This window comes from Malaclemys terrapin, chromosome 4, assembly GCF_027887155.1.
Source record: "Malaclemys terrapin pileata isolate rMalTer1 chromosome 4, rMalTer1.hap1, whole genome shotgun sequence".
In the NCBI taxonomy this organism is placed as follows: domain Eukaryota; kingdom Metazoa; phylum Chordata; order Testudines; family Emydidae; genus Malaclemys; species Malaclemys terrapin.
This window is the reverse complement of record NC_071508.1, coordinates 64,113,039-64,128,704: the sequence shown is the minus strand read 5'-3', so window position 1 is coordinate 64,128,704 and position 15,666 is coordinate 64,113,039.

Sequence of the window (15,666 nt, the reverse complement as noted above, 5' to 3'; positions counted from 1 at the left end):
GTGTGCTGAAGTAGGTTGCTAATGTTGTGGAGTTTCTGGAGGAAATCGATTGTGTCTTGGACAAAGCTGGCCTTTTATGTAGTGAGTGCCTTGAGGATGGTTTCTATAAGACCTGATATTCCTTCAGAAAGAGTACCATGGCCTTATTTGTGCATCTTGGGAAAGATGTAGAATATCCTTGGGGTGGGTTTGTGGGGTATGAGGTTGTAGAATTTTTCTTGTAGTTGTTTGGGGAAGGATTTGATATCAAATTCCTGAGTGAATTATGGTGTGGCATCTTTTTTTGTTGGCTGAATAGGATTTATTAAATTAATGATCTTTATGTTTTCCTGGAAAAAGATAATGAGAATCATCAGGGTTAATGAGGGTCCTCAGAGTTATGAGTCTAAGGGTCAATATTAGTTATTTTATTTTTTAAAAAGCACAATTTTAAATTTGTTTAGCATTTCTACTCATGGCCAGGAAACACAACAATGTGGTTTCAACTAGCAGTGACTCATGCAAACCTTTCTCTGTTTTTCATTTAAAAATGAGCCAAATCTGGAAGTTCTGATTCCAGCTCAGACCAGTTAGAACTTTGGTGTTTAAATAAAATGGAACCTGGATCCAAACCACTCTTGGTTTTGGTTTTGTCAACAGAAAACCTGACCAATGACACTTTGTACTTTGGTAAACCTCACACGTACCAGTCAATAAGGAAAGTGGCCTTCTAGGCTTTACCAAATCTGAAACCAACCCTTCTAGGCCCGTCTTTAGTTTTGATCCGGGCACATGGGTCTTTATCCCATAGGGTTCATTATCCATTTTAGGTATAAAGAACCAAAAAAACCTGATGAAACCCAGTTGAAGCATAAGTTCTTCACATAGTTTGAAGTAAAACCATTCATCAACTCAGGTTCATTTGATTGTGGGAAATTTTAGCAGACCTTTTGATAAACCTGGACTGAATTTCAAATTTGGTACAAAGCCTAAAACCACAATGAAAGATTCATGCAACTCTTATCACCACTGGGCATTTTCTTCCATTCGTGGGATCAATAGCACGGTATATAAGTGCTTTCAAACACCTTCTCTCCAGCAAGTCTTTTAGGTTTTTCAGCATATTCTTTCATCTATTCTGGCCAGAAGGCAATGAATACTTCAAAGTCCCTAAGATAGGTACAATTTGGAGTCAAATTCAGCCCTGGTGTTAGTGATGAACATATTTTTCAAGAGACAGTTTTCAGCAAAAGGCACTGCCCTGCTGCAGGCAACTGTGAAGAGGCGAATGGCAGCCTTAGCACCATCAGCAGCTGCCCAAGTTTCAAGCCCATCCCCTCTCAAATTGACCTGGGGTCTCACCAAAACTGCAGAGCCCCTTAGCTGTGGATTTCATGGATCCCCAAAGTCCAGTCCTGGATGAAATTTAGGAAAAACACTGACACATTTTCCATCCTAACACCTGGGTTTACATTCTCAAGACAATATCCATAAGGAAAATGGATAGAAACTTACTATTTTTATTGAAGAGGAACCTTGCCCTTGACATGTTGACCTTGTGTGTGTGTTCGTAACTTGAATTAGCTAACTTGAGTTAAGAATGCACTTTTGTTCCTACTGGTGGACACAGGCTTATAGATTCCAAAAAATAAGGATGAGTCCATGACTTTAACAAAAAAGTGGTGTCAGTCACCTCTATGTAATAATTAGAGGTGCATGAATGACAGATTTTTCAGTTTGTTGGCGATTTATAAAAGTTGGGTTGGACCAAAAATGAAAATGTTTGAAAAATCATTAAAAAAAATAAATTAAAGGAAATTTTGAAATAAAATGTCATTTCAAACCAAAAATGAGACTGTTTCATATTGAGACACCTATTTTAAAGTTATTTAAATGAACAATTGTGTAAAATTGGCACAAATTCACAATGTTTCAGTGTTAGCGAACTTCATTTTTTGCCAAAAAAAGTTTCAGACAAAAATTTTCACCCAGCTCTAGGGATAATGTGGCCTGGCCTCTATACTCTCAAGACACAGAGCAAGTAACATTTGTTCCCCTAATAATCACTGCTGAGCTTTCATAAGGCTGGAGCGCAATGGTGAGTTACTTGTCTCTATCATAGCCAAAAGAGAAATAAAACCCTTCCATCAACTATTCAGTTCAAATAATGATCTGAACACACACACTTTCTTATTTTAGATGGGGTTGTCTTTGGTACCCTCTCAAAGATTCCAAGATTGCTAAACTATTGCTTCATGTTCTTCCTTTCATAGTTACAGCACACTCGGACATGATGTCTTAAATTGGCATGACATCGGTTTATTTTTGGGACGATCAGAGCTCATAAAAGGCTGCTAGCTGTAATTATTTTGTCTACAGAGTATTCTGCAGGTCATTTTCCACTGAAGATAAGAACATCATTATCCAAAGCCTTGAGACCACTGACCTCTTAGGTACTGTTCTGATCTCCATTCATCAGAGCTATCCTGTAACATTCTCTTTGAGGATGTTAAATGGGTGTGAGATAATGCTGCAGCTCTGTGGTACAGCTTCTCTTTCATCCTGAACCAGACAATATTTCACTAGCAGATTGGATGGCAGACAGCCAATTTATAAAATAAATAAAGAACAAAAACCAATAAATGGAAAGTATGGTGTAGCAGGCGTTACAATAATCTTCTGCACATGACAGTCAAGATCTCCCTGGTAATCATCACTGAAGTTCATGTAGAATGGTTGATTACATTAGCTCGCCTTTTCCATGCTGAAAATTGTATTTTGGGTTCTTTGGTTCATTTTACGTCCTGTGCAACTGATAGCTGTTTCCAGCTCTGTCAAGTTTAATCCAATCTGTGAGGATGCACACGGCAGAACAGCTGCAATAACATCAATCACAAATGGAAAACAACAACAATCTTCCAAAGTTCTCACATCCTCAGTCACCGAAGGCCTGATTTTTAAAAGTGTTGAGCACTCACAAATCCAACTTATTTAACTACCTAAATAAGAATTTAGTGGCCCTGATTTTCAAAGATGCTGAGCACCTGCTTCTCCCATTGACTTCAATGGGATTTGTGGGTGCCCAGTGGTTCTGAAAAAAAAACAGGTCATAGAAGTCTAACTTTAGGTAACCATATTTTAAATTCTTGGGTTGGATTTTCAAAAGTACCCAAGTGATTTAAGAGCCTAAGTCCCATTGAAAGTCACTTGGATTTTCAAAAGCACCTCACTCCTTGTCCCTAAACTGTAAGCTGATATTTAGGTGCCCAGATACATATTTAGGACCCTAACATTAGGCATTTAGGATTAACCACGAATTGAGCATAAACTGTAATTCACAAACCAATGCACAAGCCAGGCTAATCATTTCAGTGCTGATCTAGATGGCATTAGGCACCATGTCTTCCCCATAAGACCAAATGGATAATAAACTGAATGCCAGTTACCAATGCACAGTAACTAAATGAAAACTGATGACTAGTTTAAAATGACTAACATGTGCACAACATTCAGTCAGAGGATTCCAATAACCCTCCTTATTCCCACAACCACAGCAAATCCACTGAATATAGTATTATCACATTCCTGAGCATTTTAAAAATTCTAATTTATTTTTTTTTAAAGGAACACGACTAACACACTACAGCAAAAGTACATCAGGCCTGATCTAAGGCAGTGGGGGTGTTCTATTGACTTCAGTGAGAACTTGTTCATTAACTAAAATGGATTTTGGATCAAGGTTATGTTTTTACATATATAAGAGAAGGGACAAGTTGGCAATAAATAAAACAATAACTAAGCTTGTGCAACTTATATTGACTGAGACACTTCATATTCATGGCCTTATCCTGTCTATACTATTGCCATTTTATAAATCTATTGCAATTGATTTCAATGGTAATAGAATCAGACCTAGAGTCTGAAAAAAGCAGATCAAATTTCCACAAGAGTCTAACTTTGAGAGTCTTACATTGTATATTTTCTGTTAAATCACTCATCTAAAAAGTAGATGCTGAGCTTCACTTTAAGTGGATTATCTGACTACTAGACTTCCAGGCTTGTTCTATATTTTATTAATGGTTGTTGACATACTGTATCTTCATGCATCAATATATCAATATCTCTTTCATGAGCAATCACAGAAATTGTGCACAAATGTAGACATATGTTTATAGCCTCGTTTTGAGATGCACAAGTAGGATTTTTTTAAATGCTGCCTCTTAGATCGCAAGCTTGGAGAAATCACTTACCAGATAGAAGTTCTCACAGCTCTAAAAATATGCTGTGGGCAGCATATACCCAAAGCTGTTGACAGTTGCTTTATCCACTGCCTAAGTTATAGTGCATTGGATGACATTAATAAAACATTGGCTAACATCGAAGTCATTGATACTCTTCTTACTGGAAAGCTTCTGGAGAGGACAAAAAGCTGCTCAGTAATATATTGGCAGGTACAAGATAAACATAACAATCATCTTTTCTCATGGAAAGCTGCCCACAGTTCCTTGCCATTTCCTGTCAACAAAAGATTGTTTCACAAGTCATAAAGGGAAAGACAAATTCTAGACAAGAAGAATCATATTTTGATACTTCCTTTGAACAAATAAAATCCTACAAATCCTACGAGTGTTCTCCCATTGGCATAATTACTCCGCCTCCATGAGAAGTGGAAGCTATGTTGGCAGGAGAGTGTCTCCCACCAACATAGCACTGGTGTAAAGAGCGTTTAGGTCACGTCACTCGGGGGTGAGGGGGCGGGGCATGTCCTTTTCACACCCCTGAGTGATGTAAGTTAGATCGACTTAAGTGATAGTGTAGACCTGCCCCCAGTCTGTTATTCTGCTTCCAAAAACAGCTCGTGACAGAAGCTTTGAAGGATGGCATAAACTCCCCATAATTGAGCATTATTATACAATGGTGGGGGAGGAATTTTTTTTCAGACTGCAGCTAGTAATCATCGTGTACTACAAAGCAGGAGTGTAGCATGTGATAAGTAGATGATAGTACTGGTTTTTATTTGATTTGACATAACCGCAGATACTATTATTATGCTGCAATGCTATCATGTCTCACAAACGAAGCAAGATTGGGATGCGTCATTATTTGTATCGTAGGCCTCCAAGGAAAACATAGATGTGCAGGAAATTGTCTTACAATTCAGAATTGTAAGAATTCTGTACAATTCAGAACTGTCAGCAACTGAGTCATGGGCAATCTGGCCTACCATTTGCAGCAAGAATCCAAATGGGGCAGCTCTAACTGAATTTAGGAGCTTAACTTTGGGGATCCATTTTTTAAAATCTATGTTGCTGATTAATTAATACCCTTAGGGCCTGATTCTATCATCTTTACTCGCTGAGAGTAGCATACTCATGTGAGTAAACCCATCGCTTTCATTGTGGCTACTCATATAATTGCAGCTCAAGATGAGTACCAGTGATAGACTCAGGTCCTTACTGCAATTAACAAAACAGAACTTTTTTATATGAGTTTATATATCTTATGAAATCTGGTAATATTTTTATGGTCTTGGAAATAGAACCAAAACTCACTTTACTTTTTTAAGATACTTTTCCCCATCTTTTCATGAGATTATTTTCATTTGGCTATTTTCTGGGTACCTACAGGAAAAAGATACACTTTACTTGTTTTTGTAAGTGAGCCCATTAGAGGTATTGGATTACTAGCTAATGAAGTTCTTTATCCACTTATGTGGATCAGCATGGGCAATAGCAGTGCCCATGTCTATTCAATAGTTGGCTCTCTGCTGGCACTGCTAACAGAGAGATCAATTTTTGCCATTTCTGGGGTGACTTTTGTGATGTGGACATATGTCTACTACAAACTGGACCGAATCCACCAACTCAGTTCACATAAGACACTGAACAGCTGTTGGACGGTAAACAATTTAGGGTCTTTATTAACCTGGGATTGACGACATAATGGTGAAAGTCTTTTTGTTCCATTCCTAATCCCCTCAGCCTTCAATTTCCCTCCACCCATTGTCTAACATGTCTGATAATTGCTTTGCATATTCTGTAAAATATAACTTGCAAACTATATTGTAATACAATACATTGCAGAACCAGTAATTAAAATCTCCTTTGGATGATACATTTTTCTACATTTAGTACAGTACCTGTGTGGTTAATTTCCTTTTAGCATCAAAGTTAAAACAGTGATTTTATGAACTTCTCTTCTTTGATTAATTTTCTGGAATTCTCTAATAAATATTAGTCACTTTCCTTAGCCTTTTGTGTTTGTCTAATCCATTAGTGGATATTGAACAGAAAGCGCAAGACTGTGAACCAAACTGATTTTGGAGTAATATTTGTACACTTACTTCAATTCCTATAAATGTAGCAGTTATCTTGCAATTCTGTTTCTGATAAGAGAAGTTACATATTTCATTGAAGGGGGAGAACATGGGTAGAGGTGAGTGATACTGGGAAATAGCCAGATAGATAAAGGGAATACTTATATATTGCTATTGTACTTGGGTGCCTCCCTGTTGCTCGTTAGAAGTTTCTGGAACAAAGTAGGCGGAGGCAGTATGTAATGTAAGCAGATTTTCAAAGTGATAAACTAGAGCATCTCTCACATAGGGATTCCAATGGAGAACACACAGGTGACAGGTTGGGCAGTTAAGTGGGAGGAGTGGAAGGGATGCTAAAGTTCTCCTCCTCTTTAGAATGAAACATTAGGACATATTTAAGTACAGTGGTAGTAAATGGTATTAGCCCCAGGTGTCCCCATTATTGTTTTCTTCCAGTCCTACCTCACCAGCTGTATCTATATTCTCTTTTTCTGCATGCCTTGCTCTTCTTCTGTCTCTATTCTTTGACCTTAACTTTCTTGTGATTCTTCTATTCTGCTCCATTTTCTGTGCTCTTTCCTCTTTCATCCCTTTCATGAATTTGGCCCAGATCCAAACCCAGTGGAATCAGCAGTCTTACCAGTGATTTCAGCGTGCTTTGGATCAGGCCTTTTGGCCTCCAAGTACCCCTTCCTACACTCTCACCTTTTATCCACATTGAATTCTACACTATGTCTGCCCCCTTTACTGTCTCTGAGTATGGCTGCCAACAATGGTGTTAACTGAGTACAGTTTAGTGGTCAACGTAGACCAGGACAAATTTCAGCAATGTGTCAGCTAACCCTGATTAAACCCACAAGGGTTAATTCAGTATTCTGTAGTGTAGCCTAAGCCACACATTCAATCCTCACCTCCATACTTCCCTCTCTTTAACTCCCACATGACCTCGTCTCTCAAACCCACTCTCGCAATACTCTCTTCCCATTTTTACTAGTATTTGTGCTGCTCCCTGATCTGCCTCAACCTGTTCTTTTGCATGGGAGCTGTGAGGAGGAGGCCAGAGCACTGGATACAGTCTCGGTAGTATCTAAGGGCTCAGGTCCCGCGCAATACTCTTCAGTCTTTGTACAATATGGTGCTGCTTAGCACTCAATATAAGCAATACATTTTCAGCTCCCATAGAGATCTTGGGGGAGGCATGTGGGCATCTTAACTTGTTGGTGTTCTTGCTCTGTCCTAATTTGAGTACATAACAGCTGCATGCATTTATTCCTTGCAAATAGAACACTATGGGTATATGTTCTTGAAGGCCCCTGGGGATTAATATTAGTATTGTCCACCTGTAATTGTGTCTAAAAATACACATTTGCTTACTCAGACAGCTTCTGCATGTGTTTCCGTGTTTGTATACAATGGCTGTAGTGATGGAGAGCAGTTCTGTGTGTCCGTGCTGTGTCTCTGGGCAGTAAGGGAGAATTCATCAGATTACAGATCCACTGTCGTCAGGCAGAGACTAAGCCAATTCACCCTAGGCCAGAAAGTTTGGTGGGAAAGTGGCTTGAGATAAGATGCACTTTAAACACCTGCGTTTAACAAACAAGACAGAAGCTTATTTTGTGTTTGTGAGTTTTTTAAATCTGGTTCTCTTGGGGAGTTTTGGATTTATACAGCCACTATAGTTTCTTAACCTCTGATTCAGCCAGGAATCTTCAGATTATTCTGTCAAAAGCCATTTCAAACTCTTTTTGTGTAAAGGAGTTTTTATACCTTTTAACCATAATGGCTTTTACTTATCAGGCATTTCAACCTGCTAAGATCTAATGTGAGGTGCAGGGAAATGAGGAACAGAGGGAAAATTATTTGCACAGGAAGCTTTGTATGAGCCGGAGTTCATGTCTTTAGCATCAATAATAACATTATCTCTAGCCCCAATTTAATGGGGAAATAATTTGTAACAGTAATAATGAAGTAGTGGGAAACGTTATGAAGGGTAAAATCTGGCTATACAAAGAAAAGACATCGCTCCTCATGAGGGATAGCTCAGAGGTATGAGCTGCATCACTATATCATTTTCTATCATCACCAGTCTGACAGCTAAGCATGGCCATGACCCATTTTTAATTCTGATACAATAATAAGAATAAAGCAGTTTTATAGAAATACTTCCATTTGCCAGGACCAGGAGAGAATACTTACTGAGTCTATGTTTGGAGTCTATTGAACAAGTAGCAGTCTTTACAGTCCATTCCTATACTCCACCCAGCCACATATGTTTAAAAATAAAACTTGCAATTTTCTTTTAATATTTTTCAGTTTAGTTTCAATTGCAAGTGTCCTCAAACACACACACACACACACACACACACATATATATGCTGGTCACAGACATTGTTATACTTCTATAAGTTTGGTTTGTGTCCTCACACCTGTCTCACAAGTCACCATATACATAATATAGATTCTCTTCCTCACACCAGATACAGTTGTAATTTTTTTAATGGCTGCTTTTTCAAACTCCACATGTCCTTAGGCAGACCTTTAAAATTCACAGAGCAATTTTTTAAATGGCTGCTTTTGCTTTTAATTTGGTGCCCTTTTTGCCACTATGACCTGTAAGCAATTCATCATCTGCTTCACTCATGGGTGGGTATGTGATAAACTCCGAGTTAGCCCCTAATCAACTGCTGCAGCAGTCTTAAGAAGCCATGCAGCCAAGTGATGGACTAATACAAAAAAAGCACACATTCAGGAACTGCAAGCCACAAGAAAAAGGCAGCACCCCCAATTGACCTAAACTTTTGAAGTTTGAACTCATAACTTGAACTTCACAATATATTATATTTATCTAATTACTTAGGAAGTTTTAACATATTTGCTGTGTAAATATCACAGAAAAAGCTATGATAATTACAACAGCAAGTGTGTGCTTAGAGAAACATTGTACAGTAATATAATCATCAGATCTTTCTGTTTAACAGGATGTTGTAGTTTTTTTCCAGCCTTCAGCAGCTCCAAATTACAGTACTGTGATTTACTATGAGATGAGCACAGGCTACTAATCAAATACACATCTTTATTCAGCTGCCTCTCTTTCCCCTTCACCAACTGGTGGCAATGGAAAGATATGATAATATCTCAGGAGGTGTATATCAGAATAGCTCCTTTGGCTTTTGAGGATCTCAGTTTTTACTGGGTGAACAACACAGTAAATCAGAATAGTTCCTTTGACTTTTGAGGATCTGACCCTTATTCAGTTTTTACTGTGTTGACAACATATGCACATGGCTGTTATTTTGTCCATGGAAAACAATGAATATTTTAGGCTTTAGACTTGACTAAGGAGCTAGTGAAAGAACAGTGTTATTTAAAGTGAGTTTCTTAAGCATAAAGTAATCAGTCTTGTAGAGTATAACAGTTTGTGTTATTCTCAGCCAAGTTGTAAATTGGGTGAGACACAGGCATGATCCCATATAATCTATGGAATACCCAAGACTGTGTGGGGATTAGCATCAAAAGTCCAAGAGCATGATTGCAGTAAGAATTCAGGTCAGTAAGACAAATAGCAAATGGGCTTGAGTGGTGCAGGGACAGGACAACTAGCAACTATGTTTATACAGGATAATGAGGATTATTAGAATAACTGTGTACAAAAGACTTGAGTTCCTACTTCTTATTCTGTCCGCTTATCTGAAAAGGGAGTACTAAATAAGCTTCATGACTGCAAGCATCAGGATGGAGCACTTGGCTCTGCAGCCTCTCAGGGCAAATATGACTCAGGAGGCCAAATTTGAATCATAGGGTCAAATCCTGGTCCCATAGAAGTCAATGGGAGTTTTGCCCTTGACTTTAATGGAGCCAGGTTCTGGTTGCTAAAAGTATAGAAGTCAGAGAAGGAAAAGACTTATTGGATGATTTAGTCCATCCCTTGGCTAGTGCAAGATTGTTCATTGTAGTATTATTTCTAGGGTATTTTCTGCTCCAGTTTTAAATAAGCCATCCTACAGGAGGCTGTACCTTATTCTGCTTGATTTTACCCTGTAACAGGGTGCTAGCCAGGAGGTCCTGAGCCAGCCTGTTAGCTCAGCTCCAATTAAGAAGCATTAATTGGGGCTGGCTGAGTATGCCATGCCTAATTGATAGAAGGGAAGCACCTGTGGGCCTTATTAGCCAGGGGCTATATAGGGCTGGCAAGCAGGCAGGTAGGAAGGAAGTGAAGATGGGGGGAGGTGGGAGAGGAAGAAAAAGAGAAAAGCGAAGAGCCGAGCCTGTCCTGTCCCGTCCCTACTTGCTGGACAAGCTAGGTGTCCCCCAAGGTTGCTAGTTTGGAGTGGTTTGTAAATGGATGGCGGTGGGCGCTGACTGTAAATAAAAGGCACTGGTGATTGCACCCAGAAGAGGCTTCTGGCTGTGAGGGTTAACAGGAGTACCTCATTACATACCTGTAGTAAAATTACACTGATATGCAGTCTGTTTTCCTCTATTTAGCCTCACTTCAGTATACTATGGTTATAATATCGCATCTCTCTTCCCACCTTCCTTGCCACCCATTGTAAATAATTCCCTTTTGAGAGAAATGTAGAGCTCTGCAATGAGCTTTCAGTGTCATGCCTACCTGCATGCAATCTGCAGCCACTATTGCTAGGATATAATAAAAGGACATGCCATTTATGAGAATTCCCCATTTTACCTCCCCCATCCTGGATGTTTCCTGGTTTACAGAACTCTGACCATTATCTGAAGAATTATGATTCCAACCATACACAGATGCAAATGGAAAAAAAGATAGAAATAGCCTATTGGAAGTGTTCTTCACTCTCAATTTCACAAATAAGTGAAACATCCTGCTTTGGGATTACCTAATCAGGAGGCAAAAGGTCTAAATGGATTGTATCTATATTAACTGAACAGAAAGCTCTGTTTGGGTTAGAAACAAGTTGCCTATTTGATATTTTTGCTCTTTTCATAGAGAGAAATGATGTACCCAGAAGCAACTGCTATCACTCCATAATAAGTGTTTGTAAAGTGCTATATAAAAGCAAACTGTGCTGAAGGTTAGGAACTCTATACAACAAAGAAGAATTTGCTGACCCTAAAATCTGTGATTATAGACTTTTGTGCTGCAAATAAGTAGAGATAAAATCACTCCTACAATTGTGCAGATTAACACCAGCCACATCACATGCTTGCAAGTGCTTTGATGACAACATTGCACAATACTCTCACTGAAAAGCAAGGTATGAGAGGTTCTGAGAGCTAAATGATCCTGACACAAATTATGATAAAACTAGCAGAGTTAACAAGCTGATGTAAAGCTGCTTAAAGTAAAGTTAGAAATAAAGATTAGGTTACAAAAAATCTTGTTGACAGGGTTCCCTTGAGTTATGCGGGAAGCGTGCCTTGGGGGAGAATGCATGTAACATGCAGCAGTAAGCTTCCAGTTGGCAGCTATATTGGCATGTTTCTATGCCGAGTTCATTTTTAGATTGTTAGTAAGCAAGTTCTTGAGGAAGTCACATTGTAGTCAATGTGCTGGTGTGGGAACCTCTCCTCCTTTCTCATATTAACAGGCAGGGTAGTAAGTGTGCTGCAGCTGAGCACCCAGCCTAAATTAATGTCAGAAAGAGAGAGGGCCTTATTGGTTGTGTTTGCACATGTATGGAAGGAATTCATATGCACAACCTAAAGCATGCAAGATTTGAATTCAGCAGTAGCTGAGCCCAGTTGAGATTTTGCTGTGGGTGCTGGGACCTACACTGGGCTCTTTTAGGCATGAAAAGAGAGGGGAACTGGGACTATCAGAAGGTCCTGTATTAGGAGGGAGACAGCTTGGGTTAATTGTACAATTGCCACAATGGACTCATTGGTCTATTCATGGTAAGGGGGCCATGGGCCTATTGGATGGCAAACAGGAACATAAATGAAATGTACCGAAGGGCCCTGGTACTGTACAGCACAAGAAACCTATATTATTCAGCAAGCCCCTAGAATGATGGGGCAAGGCCCAGAAGGCCTTCTCTTGTCAGCCTGCCTCCCCCTTCACAGACAGTCCTAACCCAATCTAAAAGAAAACCTACCCCTTGCTTCCACAAGCCAGTAGGGAATGGAGGTTTCTTGAGAAGGGATTGGCAGCAGGGAGTTTACAATGAGAAAAAAGGAAGACTTCCAAGAAGAGGTCCACCAGAGCAGACTCCTTCTCTGGTAAAGCATAGGAACTTTACATGACAGGCATATCTGCAGCTGCAGAGCATCTCCAGGTACATAGGAGACATGCCACCTTCCCTTGTTCCCCAAACCTGTCCTTGTTCCTCTCTGGTGAAGCTCCTAAGGTGTGCATGGGGGAGTCTATTTCCTGAGGCTAGGTCTACACTACCCGCCTGACTCAGCGGGTAGAAATCGACCTCTCGGGGATCGATTTATCACGTCCCATCGGGACGCGACAATCAATCCCTGAATCGACGCTCTTATTCCACCAGCAGAGGTGGGAGTAAGCGCCGTCGACAGGAAGCTGCAGAGGTCGATTTTGCCGCCGTCCTCACAGCGGGGTAAGTCGGCTGCGATACGTCGAATTCAGCTACGCTATTCACGTAGCTGAATTTGCGTATCTTAAATCGACTCCCCCCTGTAGTGTAGATGTAGCCTGAGTTGCTGGATAAGATGCCAGTCCTACATAGCTCCATTGGAGCAGCAGGGGCAAAGTGCCTCAGGGAAAGCTCCATCACAAACACCTTTCTCTTTCTGCCTGATTTTTTTTGCATCTTTATCCACTGCCTGGGTCCCTCTTCATGATGTCTCAAGAGCCCTGACCAGACATTTTTGTTGCACAAAGGGGATTTATATGGCAGCCTTGCAAAAGGGAGCCAGAAGTAATGCATAGGGCCTAACTGATGCTGTCCAGCTCCTACAGAATCCTCAGCTCATACCAAGAAACTAATCTACAGTGAGTATCTGTAACCAGCTGATCCTGCAATGGGCTCCAAGTACCTTCTGAGAGGTGCTGAGGGCTTTCAGCTCCCATTGAGTCATCTACTCCTACAGAAGCCAATCATTCAGCATCTTGCAGGATTGTGCCAATAGAGAATAAGCTTCTTTAACTCTATTATCTTATGTCTTCCTTTTACCTCCCAGTCTCAGGCAAATATTTTCCAACTTCCGAGCCACAGCACGGCTTCAGTCAGCTTTCTCTGCTGCACATATATTATTGTTTGACTGAGATGCAAGGGCATCTTGAAGCAGACTGAGCAGCTTTAAAGAACCACACAGAACTGCCTAGCTGTAGGTTTAACAAGTATTCCTTTACCAAAGCTTTATTCCTTCTCAAATTCAGCTTTCCTCTAATTGTTCTTTCACTGTGAGCACTGACTAGTTCTGGTGACTAATATGAAATTATTTATTGGTGAGCAATAGGCAGCATCTCTATTCTTTTGGTATGAGAACACTCATCTGAAAGGATTCTTTTCATTTTCACCTGGGTATCAAAGTGTGGGGGTTTCTTTTATTTTAATATAATGTACGGTGTACATTATTTGTTAAGTAAACGTTAAATGAAAGAATGAAAGCTACTCAGAAATCAGCCTGATGTAACTCAGCTGACTACAGAGCTCAGGGTAAAAGACTTAATTAAAAAAAATATTCTGTGAGCATTGGTGCTGGAACTTGAAGTGGTTTCCATTATATACAGGGTTTAAAGTTTGGTTCAATGGCTTTCAGCACCCCCACTATAAAAATTGTTCCAGCTCCCCTGGCTGTGAGTTTGATAGAGAAGGGAACTAATTCAGTGTTATGGAGATACAGTGTAGCAATCTAAAAAGATCCTAGGAGTGAAGTTTGATTGATTTGACATGGATTATATTAGTTATTATTTTATTAATTATTATTATTATTATTATTTTATTTAAATAGCGCTGTAAATGTACATAACACTTTACAGACAAATAAGGGGAGGGTAATATGATCAAGTGTTATGATATACTCTGTTTGTCAACCAGGTTACCCACAGTGCAGCTGCTAAAACTGCTGCCTTCTCCTGCTGTTTCATATTTCCTTCATATTCTTTCAGTGGCTTCTGATTTTTTAATCCCATTGAAGCCTTGTTCCTGCTCCCTTTGAAATCAGTGGTAAAGCTCCCATTGACGTCAGTGGGGGAAGGAGCAGGCTTTCTCCCAGACTACAATACAACCAACTCACACATCTGAAAAGGTGTTAAAACATTGTCTTCATGGGTGTTAAGGTGGCTTAGAACATAAGAACGGCCTTACTGGGTCAGACCAAAGGTCCATCAAGCCCAGTATCCTGTCCTCTGACAGTGGCCAATGGCAGGTGCCCCAAAGGGAATGAACAGACAGGTTATCATCAAGTGATCCATGCCTTGTCACCCAATCCCAGCTTCTGGCAAACAGAGACTAGGGACACCATTCCTGACCATCCTGGCTAATAGTCATTGATGGACCAGTCTTCCATGAATCTATCTAGCTCCCTTTTGAACCGCATTATAGTACTGGCCTTTGCAACACCCTCTGGCAAGGAGTTCCAGAGGTTGACAGTGCGTTGCATGAAAAAATACTTTATGTTTGTTTTAAACCTCCTACCTATTAATTTCATTTGGTGGGTGGCCCCTTGTTCTTGTATTATGAGAAGGAGTAAATACCACTTCCTTATTTACTTTCTCTATACCACTCATGATTTTATAGACCTCTATCATATCCCTACTTAGTTGCCTCTTTTCCAAGCTGAAAAGTCCCAGTCTTATTAATCTCTCCTCATACGGAAGCCATTCTATACCCCTAATCATTTTTGTTGCCTTTTTCTGAACCTTTTCCAATTCCAATATATCTTTTTTAAGATGGGGCGACCACATCTGCACGCAGTATTCAAGGTGTGGGCATACCATGGATTTATATAGAGGCAATGTGATATTTTCTGTCTTATTATCTATCCTATTCTTGATGATTGCCAACATTCTGTTCGCTTTTTTGACTGCCGCTGTACATTGAGTGGATGATTTCAGAGAACTATCCACAATGACTCCAAAGTCTCTCTTGAGCGGTAACAGCTAATTTGAACCCCATCATTGTATATATATATATATATATATATATATATATATAGTTAGGATTATGTTTTCCAATGTTCATTACTTTGCATTACTATCATTACTATCAACATTAAATATCATCTCCCATTTTGTTGCCCAGTCACCCAGTTTTGTGAGATCCTTCTGTAGCTCTTCACAGTCTGCCTGGGACTTAACTATCTTGAGTAGTTTTGTATCATCTGCAATTTTTGCCACCTCACTGCTTACACCTTTTTCCAAATAGTTTATGAATATGTTAAATTGGACTGGACCCAGTACAGATCCCTGGAGGACACCACTA